This window comes from Scylla paramamosain, chromosome 18 (genome assembly GCF_035594125.1).
Source record: "Scylla paramamosain isolate STU-SP2022 chromosome 18, ASM3559412v1, whole genome shotgun sequence".
Lineage (NCBI taxonomy): Eukaryota > Metazoa > Arthropoda > Malacostraca > Decapoda > Portunidae > Scylla > Scylla paramamosain.
The window spans coordinates 837,501-850,000 of NC_087168.1; the positions used below are offsets into that span (position 1 = coordinate 837,501).

At 42.0% G+C, this 12,500-nt stretch overlaps 1 protein-coding gene across 1 annotated transcript in view; it reads right to left on the reverse strand.

Annotated features, from left to right (window-relative positions):
- The window catches only part of LOC135108978 (uncharacterized), an 89,938-nt gene that overhangs the window by 18,983 nt on the left and 58,455 nt on the right, over nucleotides 1-12,500 (reverse strand). The window lies entirely within an intron of this gene.

Below are 12,500 nucleotides of genomic sequence, written 5' to 3' on the forward strand. Positions count from 1 at the left end.
TCTGTCTCTTACGATTCATCTTCATTAAGAACTTGCATGCAAACTTGTCTTTCTTTCCTATGATTCGCCTCCAGTGATAAATAACTTAATTTCAACCCTCTTCTCTTTTAGGATTCCATTCCTGTAGTATATAAATAACTTTCGTCCACTCCCTCTCTTTCTCTTCAATGATTCGCTTCCAGTGGTAAGATTTTGCATTTACTTCCTTCTTTCTCTTCTACAACTCGTTTCCATAATAATTCGCTTACATCCATCCCTGTTCTTTTTGTACGATTAGCCTTCAGTGGTATAAAATAGCTCATTTATTTTCATCTTATCCTAGTTATTTTGTTTATCTGTTCATTTATTTGCTCAGAACCTTCATTCATTATTTTGACAAGGGCACTAGAATCTGTTTTGCTTTTCAATTACAAAGTACATTCCAGCTCAAAGTTAATGTTCCTGAGAGTCTTCGTGGTGTGTGTGTGTGTGTGTGTGTGTGTGTGTGTGTGTGTGTGTGTGTGTGTGTGTGTGTGTGTGTGTGTGTGTGTGTGTGTGTGTGTGTGTGTGTGTGTGTGTGTGTTTTCTATTAATAAATAAATTGGGGTCAAAAGTGTAAACGAGAAAACATTTGCAACATTTTCATTTTATATTGATACCATTAGACTTTACTTTAAGAATTTTTTTTTCATAATCAAAGTGTTAAAATTTGTTAGTGTTACTTATCCACTACAATTTAATATTTATTTATTTGTTCTATTCTGACTAAGAGTATAAGGCGTTAAGAATTACCTTTTTTTTTATAGTCTTTCATCCACAACAATTACATCCCTACTTCCTACAATGAGAAGACATCAGATGATTTTACTGAGTGGAAATTTCTTGTATTAATGAGTAGAATAAGTCTAGAAGAAACACACAATAGACAAAAAGTTATATTACACTTATATATCCTTTCTTTATATTTTTCTTCCTATGAACGTTGTTATTGTGTCACTCTATATTCTTATTTTCGGCTCGCATTTAAATTTCAAACCATGGAGGAAACCAACAAAAAAATGAACATTAGTACATTACATTATTTTAGCACATACCTCCTTTGCATTTCACGGACAATTTCCTTCATATCAACACCATTACTATCCTCACCCTGTACTCTTTTGCCTTCATCTCGTATTCAACCACAGTAAATCTCAGAAAAATACACACAATTATAATCTATTTCACATTATCTCCTATCAAATTCCACTCTCTACTTCTATTCAGCTCGCATTTCTAAGCCTCGTGGCCTTCGCGTGCTGAGATACAGGACTCTCTCTCCTCAAGCAGAAACATTCCAGGGTGCGCCCCGCGTCGACACGCACTAACCAGGCGCTAATGGCTGCCTCAGGGCGATGCGGCCGATGGTTCTTATCTCGGCATCGGGAGGAGCCAGGGGCGCTTGGTAGGGTGTTGGGCGTGGCGGGATGCCGGCCAAGGGCGTGTGAGACTAAGCTCCATATTCTTAAACGTTTCGGCGTCCGATCTCGACTACTTTTAACAGAATGAGTTGGAAATCACTGGGATGGGATGACCTAACCTAACCCAACCTACTTTCAGTGCGCTGTACTGAAAGTCATTGGGAAAATCTAACTCATCCTTACCGAACCTACTTTTAACAAGTTGTACTGAAAAGCATTGGGGTAAACAAACGTGTTGAAAGCAGGTTAGGTTAGATACCTAACCTGCTTTCAACACGCTGTACTGGAAATCATAAGGAGAACCTAACTTACTGACCTAAGGAAACCTAACCTACTTTTAACAAGTTGTATTGGAAATCATTGGAGTAATTGAACCAAACGTAACCTAATATAATCTACTTTTTAACAGGCCATATTGGAAAACTCATTGGGATAAACTAATGTAACAGCTTTTAACAAGCTGTGCTGGAAATCATCGGGATAACTAACTTAACCTAACCTACTTTTAATAGGCTGTACTGAAATTCACTGTTTCCAAGGCTGTTGCCATAAATGGTAGTTTGACAAGGATAGCGTATCATCACTGGGTAAAACACGCACGAGAACACATCCAATAATTTCCATGGCCTTTGAAAATAGTCCTCACGAGAGCAATGTCTTCAAGAATACGAGTCTGTGAGTGTGTGCAGCTTCTTGGACGCCATGAAAACCTACCTGATATTCCTTTTAGCCACTGAAAATTGTCCCAAAGAGAGCATTGCCTTCAATAACACGAGAACTCATCTAATAATCCCTTTGGCCTTGGAAAACCACCTCGATGAGAGCAATGCCTTCGAGAACACGAGTCTGTGAGTGCGAATGTGAGCAGCTCCCTGACCGGCGGGGCAATGCCAAGTCTGGTGGAACGAATAGCTTAGCATGGAGCTCCTCCGTTGAGCGGCGCCTGGTTCTGAGGCATGAGAGGGCTTAATGAGTGGGTGTGTGCCGCAGGTAAGCTATGACATCTGATCCTGCGGGGGAATACTAATACATGTTAATTAGTCAGGTTGCGTGGCGAGGACGCACAATTAGTGAGGCAAGACTGTGGTGTCCTCTTTTTGTCTCTCTCGTTTTCTTTAATGGGTGTGTGTACGCGTGGCATTTTCCTCCCCCAGCCTCTCCTTCGCCGCCAGGACCTGCCATTACGGACGCTCAGTGGTATGTTAATGGGAGCGTCACTTAAGATCACAACACTCAGGGTATACAATGCAGTGATCGACCTTGACGTGTTGTGCCTCGCCTCGCCTCGCCTCGCCGGTGCTTCTCCTTACGTCTCTGTTCTAATTGTGGCTCGCGTGAGAGGGATCGCTTCGTTACCCACCAAACACCTGCTTTTCGTCCAGATAATGCTCAATAAGGCGTGTCCTCAGTCGTGTCCTGATAAGGGGTATAGGCATTCACACTCCACTTGTTTTTATGCCTCGTAAGGAAATCATGTCGACTATTAGACCAAAAGAGAAGGTCACCAGGCAAGGATATTCACACTCGGCTTGCTTTTATTCCTCGTAAGAAGTCAACGGGGCTAATGAAGAACAACAGACAGTACCTCGCAGGGAAATCCTCCGACTAAAGAATATATAAAGAATTGTTCAGTTTGTGTACAAGTGAATTTTATTACTTTGATTACATTTTGTTCCTTAATTACTTCTATGCACTTTCAAAGGTATGATTTTCATCTTTATCTACTTCACTTTTTTTTTTTCTTTTATGTTCTGATTTTTCTCTATGATCTCGTTTAAACTTATATATTTCTTATTCTTTCCTCAAATCATTAACGCATTTCTTTGAACGAATAAAGAACTTCATCCGACTTGATTCGATAAGCAGTCAAAGAGTTAAGAGTCGCATGGACTTACTTAGGAGCAGGATGGAGCGTTTCTACCACCCGTTAACGAGCAACCGCAAACTCTCAAACTCTTGGGTGAGGAACGCCGTGCATTCACCTCTGCCCTACCTGCCCACGCCTCCGAAGTGCTCATCTCGCCTGCCTCCCACCTGGCAGTGACCGTCCTCCGCCAATTATCACCCGTGTTTTCGCCAATTAGCGACATGCAACAAAAAATCACTAACAGACAAACCCTCGCGATCAGCAGCCACTTGGAGACGTAAGCATTGCCTTCATGTCTCCGAATAAAATGCGTGGCTATAAAAATAATGATATATAATCCAATGCAGAACAAGGAGCGTGCTTGCTGGGTACGATATATGTGTAGGGCCAGACAGGATACAGGGGCGGCCCGCGCGGCGCCGCCAACCAGGGGACGCGCCGACCTGACAACTGCCCGCCGACTGACGCGCAAAAACTAATGAAAAAACTGACTTGATGCAGCGTCGGGTGCTGGAATTCCAAGGAAAGTGGGTGGTAATGTGCGAACAATGCGTCGACAAATTACAACAAATAGGTATTGGTGGTGGTGGTGGTGGTGGTGGTGGTGGTGGTGGTGGTAGCAGCAGCAGCAGCAGCGGTGGTAGTAGTAGTAGTAGTAGTAGTAGTAGTAGTAGTAGTAGTAGTAGTAGTAGTAGTAGTAGTAGTAGTAGTAGTAGTAGTAGCAGCAGCAATAGTTGTTGTTGTTGATGCTATAGTAGCAACAACAACAACAACAACAGTAGTAATAAAAAAAATAATAACAACAAGAACAATAACAACAATGCGTTCGGTTCAGGAAGTGGCGAAGAATTTTTTTTTTTTTTTATTTAGTAGGAAGCACACACATAGAAACTCATCCCCCCCCACACACACACACACACATCACGACAGGACTGCACAAGAATGAGTATATGGTTACAACTTACACAAACAAACATCTATAAGAGTGCGTATGGGCGCGTGAATACCATGTGGCAGTCTGTGGAGCTTTAAAAGATCACACAAATTCATGGATGAGAATGATATATGAAAATAGGAAGGGATACTTTACACAGGGACTGCCATGTGTACGACTGATGGCTTCTTGCAGCTTCCTTATTTTCCAGTTTTCTTTTTTTCTTTTTTTTTATGTTAACCAAATGGTACAATTCAATGTATGTCCCGCCTCCTCACGACCTCACCTCGCAGACTTCTCATCTCTGCCGTTTAATCCTCTTCTATAATCTAAGTTATCACTATATTAGGCACAGTGCAGCTGGGAGACGCTTTATGCTTTCTCTCTCTTTGGATCACCGTATTCTGAAACATTTCGGCCTCTCAAGAAATCTGTTTACAAAAGTCACATAACTCATTAGGTGGATTCTCAGGGTTTCTCTCTCTCTCTCTCTCTCTCTCTCTCTCTCTCTCTCTCTCTCTCTCTCTCTCTCTCTCTCTCTCTCTCTCTATTGAAAATGCAGATTACATGTCAAATTACCACTGGAATCATAAACACTAGAAAACTCTAACACTTTCCACTAAAATTCGTTATAAACAATAGAAAATAGAACTTGAAACGTCTTAGAGTGTGGAATTTTGTCTCTTACTTGTTTCTCTTCTCGATTTTTTTCACTTTTTTTTCTCTCTATCATGTTCCTTGCATACATTTTTATTTCCTTCACTTCGTTTTGTTTATTACCTTCTTGTTTACTTTTTTTTCTCTCGTTTATTCCTTTTATTTTCGCTTGTTTTTTTTTTCTCCCGTTTCTTCCTCTTAATCTGGCTTGTTTATTTTTCCTTATCTCTTCATGTTTCTTGTTTATTACCATTCATTTCGTTAACTCATAATTCCTTGTTTATTTATCACCTTTCCTCAGTCATGTGTCTTCTTTATGCAGCCAAGCATTAAGTAAGACCCTTTACCAACGGTTATAAACGAGACAAAATCAGATTGAAAAAGGAGACGAGCAAAAACTGGTTCACAAACACGCCTGAAGATGAGTGGAACAGACTTAGCAACAACGTGGGTAAGTGCAGAGTATCACACAATTTCACGAGGAGGTTAGACAAACTTATGAATGATTATGACTTTTTTTTTCATCTAAAAGAGGGAAAAAAAAACAAGTTACAAAAGAGTATAATCTAAAGGAATATCCCAAATTACGTGTCTTCAAACCTCCTTGATCAAACATAAATTTTAAATACCTAGAAAATGCCTAGTGTGGGTCAACTGTGGGACTTTCCAGCCTCCTTATGTTCCTCTCGGGCCTCTTATCCAAAATTGCACGTCTCGAAACATTCCTCTTGATTATATGTAAATATTAAACACTCAGGAAATGCCTTATGTGGGTCAACTGTGGCCCTTTTCAAGCCTCCTTACGTTCCTCTAGTTCCTTATTTACTGCGTTTCCATATATGCCTTCCTTTCCCCGCGTCTCTTGCTTCCAATCACATTCGCTTGAGTGTTGCTTAAGTTTTTCATGTCGGCATAAATTTAGAGGCGAGATTACAGGGTCAGGTTTTGGGCGGCTATGAATAATGAATGCTTAGCTCTACCTCTCTCCCTCTCCCTCCCTCTCTCTCCCTCTCTCTCTCTCTCTCTCTCTAACCTGGCCTTGCTGCTCAAACTGTGCTCAATTCCTGCCTGACTCTTGTGATCATAAAAGGATATTAGGGTTATTATTTCTTGTTTTTTTTTTTTTTTTTTTTTTTCGTCTATCAAACTCCTTTACAATATGTGCTGAGTTACTGGGGCTGGTGGACTTACTGGCGTGGTTGATTTACTATCTCAAAAATATAGGAGGCAGGCACATAGACAAAGGCGCATGCACGCACACACGCACGCACACACGCACACAAACGCGCGCAAACACACACACACACACACACACACACACACACACACACACACACACACACACACACACACACACACACACACAAACAAGCTATTTTTCTTACATCTGCAGCAATATTTGTCAAACATACTACTACTACTACTACTACTACTACTTCTACTTCCACTATAACCACCACTACCACAACCCCCCACCACCACCACCAGCGTTCCCTCGGCCTAGTGGAGTGTGCTGTTTGATGCGTAGGCTGAGGAGGAGGAGGAGGAGGAGGAGGAGGAGGAGGAGGAGGAGGAGAGGAGAAGGGAGGAGGAAAGGGGGCGTGAGTTACTGTGTCAACACGCGAGGGGTGGGCGTGGCAGAGAGAGAGAGAGAGAGAGAGAGAGAGAGAGAGAGAGAGAGAGAGAGAGAGAGAGAGAGAGAGAGAGAGAGAGAGAGAGAGATAATGTGACGAGAGAGAGAGAGTGAGAGTTGGAGGAGGAGGAGTAGTGAGGAGGAGGAGGAGGAGGAGGAGGAGGAGGAGGAGGAGGAGGAGGAGGAGGAGGAGGAGTTAGGAAGGATCCATAAAGAGGAGGACAGCCTCATTAGTCCCCCGCAGCGCTCGGCTCACCTTCCCCTCACCACCATCACCACCACCACCACCGCCACCACCACCACCACCACCTCAAAAACACTGCAGCCATACTCACCATCAACAAAGCCACCAGTACAGTCACCATCAATATCACCATCAATCACCATCACAACTGTCACCATTAATGCCTTGCTCACTACAACCATCATCATCGCCACCAACATTGCTCTCATGTTCATTATTACTATCATACACTACTACTACTACTACTACTACAACTACTACTATCACTATATCACACTGCCGTACTACATTTACGTATTTTCTGTTATCAATTCGAAGACAATGACAATGATGTTGACAGCTGCAATAATTAACATAATAATTTGCTTGTTAATTTTGACGTGTTTCCTCATAAAAAAAAAAAAAAAATACACCAGTTTTTAATTATAACTCAAGCTCAGGGAGGGCGAGTTGCGCTCCCCTCGTGGTGGTAATGATGATGATGATGATGATGATAATAATAATAATAATAATAATGATAATAATAATTATAATAATAGTAATAATAATAATAATAATAATAATAATAATAATAATAATAATAAACAATAAAAAGAAGAGGAAGAAGAAAACAACAGCGAAGAAGAAGAAAAAGAAGAACAAGAACATAGACAAGAACAAGAAGACAACGACAACGAACACGAAGAAGGAAAAATAAAGAAATATAGTGGCATAGGAGGAGGAGGAGGAGGAGGAGGAGGAGGAGGAGGAGGAGGAGGAGGAGGAGGAGGAGGAGGAGGAGGAGGAGGAGGAGGAGGACAACTACAAGAACACGAAAGGCAAGAACAAGAACAAAAACTAGAAAATTAAAACCATTCACAATCCCATGACAAGGAAAGCAATCAAAGCCAGGCAACATTCACAAGGCCGCCTCCTGAAGACACAGACAGAGGCAGGGAGGGCGAGCCAAGGACATACCTGAGGAACACACTAGGCAATGGCTACTATTCAAAAACACTTTTCTCTCTCACCTCGACTATTTTCAAAGGCCACAGAGATGATAAGCCGGGTTCTCAAGAGCGTTTCTCCCAGTAAAAATACAGAAGTCTTATTTCAAACTGTCACTAGAACTCCATTCCCTTAAAAACACGAGGAACTTCAAGTACAGCCTTTTGCAAGTAGCGGAGGTGCGGCGCAGAAGTGTTTCCATATATAGTCTTACGGACCGAATACAGAAACGCTTTGCTCTCTCACAAGAAAACCTCCTGAAGACACAGAGGCACGAAGGAACACACCAGGCAATGGCTAGTATTCAAAAGCACTTTTCTTTCTTACCTCGACTATTTTCAAAGGCCACAGATAATTAGCCGGATTCTCAAGACTATTTCTCCCGTTAATATCGAAGAAATCTTGTTAATCTGCCACTAGAACCCTGAAAACACCTTTAAAATCCTGTGTGACATCAACTAGAGCCTTCTGAAAGTAGTGGAGGTGCAGGCAGAAGTGCTTCAGAATACGATCCAATGCTTTAATGAGTGCAGTCGCGTCCCCACCTCTGAAATATTCCTTCATATAAACTTGCAGACACACACACGCATGCAAACTCACGCAACAAAACTCGAGCGAAGCAATAATGTATCTCTCTCTCTCTCTCTCTCTCTCTCTCTCTCTCTCTCTCTCTCTCTCTCTCTCTCTCTCTCTCTCTCTCTCTAACACCACCATTAATTGCTATTTTTCTACACGCCCTTCAGTTCTTAAGTATTCATAATTATTTACAGATGTTTATGGATATTTTCACTCTCCTCTGCTGTTTACTTACCTAATAATATTCTCTGGTTATCCTCCTCTCCTCTGGTAACCTCATCTGTGCCTCTAATAAATCCTCCTCAATTCTTACCCGCCTCAGAACAAGTAATGCACTCAACACTTGTCAAAACTTTGGCTTCTTGTCACGTTACATTCAAGTCTCCAAGATTAGTTTCGTTCTTCCTTCCCTTATTTTTTTTTCCTCGCTTATTATGTAACACGCTGCTTTTTTTTTTTATTACTGGGCACTCAGAAAACTCTCTCTCTCTCTCTCTCTCTCTCTCTCTCTCTCTCTCTCTCTCTCTCTCTCTCTCTCTCTCTCTCTCTCTCTCTCTCTCTCTCTCTCTCTCTCTATTCCATTACTCCACGCTTTTCACGTTAATTATTCCGGTCTCTTATTCAACCTCTGTTAACTCTCTCTCTCTCTCTCTCTCTCTCTCTCTCTCTCTCTCTCTCTCTCTCTCTCTCTCTCTCTCTCTCTCTCTCTCTCATTCGATTATACAACTTTCACACTTAAATTTCGCTCTTACTGTATGTCATCCTCTCTCTCTCTCTCTCTCTCTCTCTCTCTCTCTCTCTCTCTCTCTCTCTCTCTCTCTACCATACTTCCCATCTCCGCTTCCGTGTGTCCGGCTCCCCTCTCCCTCTCTCTCTCTCTCCCCTCACACAACCCGGCCTCTCTTCCCCTCTCTTCCCTTCAGTATCGAACGAGCGTCGCGTTAGGCCTCTGTGTGAGGGCGTGGCGCGCACACACACACTCACTCACACACACACACACACACACACACACACACACACACACACACACGTCTTCAGTAATTACCGCTGCTAGGGCTGCTGTGTGGCCCGCTGTCTCGTCTCTCACTGTTTTGTCATTTATTGTCATTGTCACACACACAGGCGGGTCTTCGAGTCTCCTCCCCACCTGTTCTTCATTCGTTTTCTTGTGCGGGATGTGTAGCGTGGTGTGTGCTGGAAGGTGGTGGTGGTGGTGGTGATGGTGATGGTGGTGGTGGTCGGTCAGGTCGGTCGGTCTCTCTCTCTCTCTCTCTCTCTCTCTCTCTCTCTCTCTCTCTCTCTCTCTCTCTCTCTCTCTCTCTCTCTCTCTCTGTCTCTCTCTCTCTCTCTCTCTCTGGCTTCCGTATAATTGCTTATCTTCAGTGTGTGTGTGTGTGTGTTTCCCCTACGCCGTCATTCCTGTGTGTGCGTGTGACTGTATGTACGCCGGCATCCGTGTATGTGTGTGTGTGTGTGTGTGTGTGTGTGTGTGTGTGTGTGTGTGTGTGTGTGTGTGTGTGTCTTTTCCCCTCCGCCGCCATCCTGTGTCCCATTAAACCAGTAGCGTGACTAGGGCATAATTACACACACATACATCCCTCCCGTGCATCACCGCCCCCGCCAGGCTGAGCTCCTCGACCCTCCCACTTCACAAACCCCTCCGTGCACTCTTGTCCTAACCTATCATACCACAATATAGGACCATAAAACAAACTAAACGATGTGAATGTACAATTAACTTAACCTAATCTAACGTTATCTTATTTTATCTAACCAAACGTAACCTAACCTAGTATAACATGAAGTAGCGTAACTAATGTAATGTTGCCTCTAACAATAAACATCTAAAAATAAATAGATATATAAATAATCTCCTAATCAATGCGTTCAAATATGTTCCACGTGTGTGTGTGTGTGTGTGTGTGTGTGTGTGTGTGTGTGTGTGTAAACAAGCCACCCACAAAAGGAACAATCAACAAGTCACGTCATGTCGAAGGATTGTGAGCAACAGGATTTGACGAGGGAAGTTCAAAAAAAGAAAAAAAAAGTGCAAAGTCACACGTAACACCAAGTCGATAAAAGATTGTTGCGTCATTCTCTGATAATGTGTTTGTGGGCAGGGCGGGGCGGGGCAGGGTCGGACAGGGAAGAGGGAGGATCGGAGGGGTAGAAGAAAATGAAGAGGGAAGCAAACGAGAGGGCTGTGAAGGTGGGCGTGGATGAGGTGATTATGAATAAGAGGGAATGGGGAGAGGAGGAGGAGGAGGAGGAGGAGGAGGAGGATAATGGTGATGAAGAAAAGGGAAACAGGAGACGAATGAAGGGAGAAAAGAGAGACGGAATGGGAGGGACCGTTTAAAGAGGGGAGGGGCTGATGCGATAAGAGGGGAGACAGGAATAGAAGAAGCGAGGAAGGAAAGACATGATAAAGACAGAGAGAGAGAGAGAGAGAGAGAGAGAGAGAGAGAGAGAGAGAGAGAGAGAGAGAGAGAGAGAGAGAGAGAGAGAGAGAGAGAGTTCAGAGGGTAGGAGGAGCGTAGAGGAGTGAGTGAGATGGAGAGAAGAGAGGGAGGAAGAAGACAAGAGAGGAAAAGTTAGAGAGCCCAACTGAAAGAAGGGAAGACAAAGAGGTACAAGAGGAAAGGTAGACAAAAGGGAGGAGAAGGGAGGAAAGAAGGAAGAGGAAGACTAGAGAGGGAAAGCTAGAAGAACGGGCCAAGAATGGGACGTGGAAAGGAAAGTAAAAGGGGAGGAAGGCAGGGAGAGAGTCACTGCAAAGGTCCTCGCATGATTAATTGCACCAACACTTGCCCGGCGAACAAAAAAAAAAAAGTCCTTTGCATGTTATATACACCACCCAAGGGACACTGATAAGAACACACACACACACACACACACACACACAGACACGCGCGTTCAAGTATAAGGTTACCAGTATCATGTGTCCTTTTTATTTATAGCGAGCATAAATTTAGCAGATGGATGTTTATGAGCCATATGTAGTTTGTCGCTCGTGTTTATAAGGGGTTACACGTTTATGTTACGTTGAGATGGGTCTTGTTAGGCTGAATTAAGTTTGGCTAAGTTTGGTTTAATTCTGGTAAAGTTGGGACTGTTTAGATTAAAGATAAGTTAGGTTTGGTCCGGTTTCGTTAAATTAAGTTAGATCTAGTTGCTGTTAGACTGAATTAAGTTCAGTTAGGTTAGGTTAGGTTTGGTAAAGTTGGGACTGGTTAGATTAAATATAAGTTAGGTTTGATCCGGTTTAGTTAGATTAAGTTAGATCTTTCTGTTGTTAGGTTGAATCAAGTTTGGTTAGGTTAGATTTGGTTTTGGTAAAGTTGGGACTGTTTAGGTTAAAGGTAAGTTAAGTTTGGTCCGGCTTAGTTAAAGTTTGGTTGTTTTCTTAAGTTTGGTTTTGTTTGGTCTTGTTTGGTTCGGTGTGGTTAGTTAAGTTAGTTTGTTAAGTTGGGTTTCATTAGATCAGACTCAATTAGGTTTTGTTCAGCTAAGTAAGTTACGTTAAATTTGTGTAGTTTCTTTAAAGTCAAGCTAAGAAAAACTAGAAATTACTTTGCATTAAATTTCAACGTAATAATCATCCATTGGGTAGAATTTACATGTGAGGTAACAAGAGTCGCACTGTCACTATCAATAAGAGAGGAATACACTCGGATAGACTCTACACAGAAGTCACCAAGTGTACTGCCACAGACAATAAGACAGGAGTTTACTTGGATGATAAAGACAGTAACAATTTGCGTACTACCACTATATATGAGTAAGAAGAATTTGAATGAACTTTACTTATATATAAGGTAATCATTTTCATATCGTTACTATATAGAAGGTAATAATTATCGTATCGTCACTTATAGAAGGTAATAATTATTAGTATCGTCTTATATAGAAGGTAATAATTATCGTATCGTCACTTATAGAAGGTAATAATTATTAGTATCGTCTTATATAGAAGGTAACCATTTTCGTATTGTTTTATATAAAAGGCAATAATTTTCGTATCGTCACTATATAGAAGGTAATCATTTTCGTCTCGTCTTATATAGAAGATAATAATTTTCGTATCGTCTCGTCTTATATAGAAGGTAAAAATTTTCGCCTCGTCTTATATAGAAAGTAATAATTTTATATAGAAGGTAATA